The following is a 1,686-nucleotide window of genomic DNA, read 5'->3' as shown; positions in this document are numbered from 1 at the left end:
GAGTTCGAAACCAGCCTGAGCAAGAGCGAGACTCCGTCTCTACTAAAATTAGAAAGAAATTAATTGGACAACTAAAAACATATAGAAAAAATTAGGCTGGCATGGTGGTGCATGCCTGTAGTCCCAGCTACCAGGAGGCTGAGGCAGGAGGATCGCTTGAGCCCAGGAGTTTCAGGTTCTTGTGAGCTAGGCTGACACCATGGCACTCACTCTAGCCCAGGCAAAAGAGTGAGACTCTGTCTCAAAAAAAAAAAATTGGTCTTACACATAAGTGCACATATAAGAATAACATCTATTGGATGTTGGGCAAGGGGGAGGGGGGAGAGGGGAGGAGGGGATGGGTATATGCATACACAAAGAGTGCAATGCGCACCACCCGAAGAATGGACATATTTGAAACTCGGACTTAGCGGGGGATGGGGGGCAAGGGCAACATACGTAACCTAAACATCTGTACCACCATAATATGCTGAAATAAAAAAAAAAATTGGTCCTTCACACAGCTAGTTAATGGCAAAGAATAAAAAATGTAAAAAGTAAGTTAAAAAATGGTCTTATTTTCCCCATTCTAAAGGTGAGAAAGTATAACTAATAAAAAGGTTTTCCTTTGTAGTCTCCAGATTATGGTAAAGGGTTATGTTTCACATCGTTTGGCCTCAGTAAAACTTCAGATCCACTTCCTAGTTGAACCTGCCCTCCAGTCCTAAAAGAGTGTGTTTCCAAATGCAGTTCATTGATTATATGTAGCCTTTTTATCTTCCTTCAGGCAGGGAAAAAGCAGAATCTTCTTTTAACATGTAAAGAATTAATGTTTAATGGCCATTCATTTTGTTTATTAGATAGATAAACATGTTGGAAGCCAGTCCCTGGCCACACAAAGACCACTTGCTGTTTCTGGCTATAACATAAATATTTAATTAAAGGAAAACTACTTGAACCATTCTTTTATAAAGCGTAAAAGTACACTAGCTTTGGGCTACAATTATGCCACTTCCCAAATACATCTGTTACTTATCCCATGGTTTTTACCAGCTTTCCAAACTCAGGAGGTATTCACCTGGCAGTTAGAAATTCTACCAGGAGATGCATATTCAAACTTTGAGCTGCTATTTCCAGAAGAGAACCAGCCAACCAACAATCATTGTAAGAATTTGAATTTGAAGCCAGGTGCAGTGGCACACATCTGTAGTCCCAGCTCCTTGGGAAGCTGAGGCAAGGAGGATTGTTTCAGCCCAGGAGTTCAAAGCTATATATAGTGCACTATGATTGCTCCTGTGAATAGTCATTATGCTCCAGCCTGGGCAACATAGCAACACCTAGTCTCTTAAAAAAAAAAAACAAAAAAACATTCTGCCATTCTGAAGCCAAGCCTTCAGCCTCACAGTTAATTTATTTCTGTTTTAAGGTGTGGTCATATTTAATTCTTTTTTTTTTTAATTTAATTTTTTCATTTTTTTTTTTTTCCGACGAGGATGGGATTCGAACCCACCATATTTAGTTCTTGGTTGCCTAGGATCTCCAATAGTCTACAGATAAAGATCACTTTAGGAAACAGGTTCAAAAGTAAATCTGAGGCCGGGCGCGGTGGCTCACGCCTGTAATCCTAGCACTCTGGGAGGCCGAGGCGGGCTGATCGTTTGAGCTCAGGAGTTCGAGACCAGCCTGAGCAAGAGCGAGACCCCGTCT

This window comes from Propithecus coquereli, unplaced genomic scaffold (assembly GCF_000956105.1).
Source record: "Propithecus coquereli isolate 6110/MARCELLA unplaced genomic scaffold, Pcoq_1.0 Scaffold117, whole genome shotgun sequence".
Classification (NCBI taxonomy): Eukaryota; Metazoa; Chordata; class Mammalia; order Primates; family Indriidae; genus Propithecus; species Propithecus coquereli.
This window is presented reverse-complemented; position numbering follows the sequence as displayed.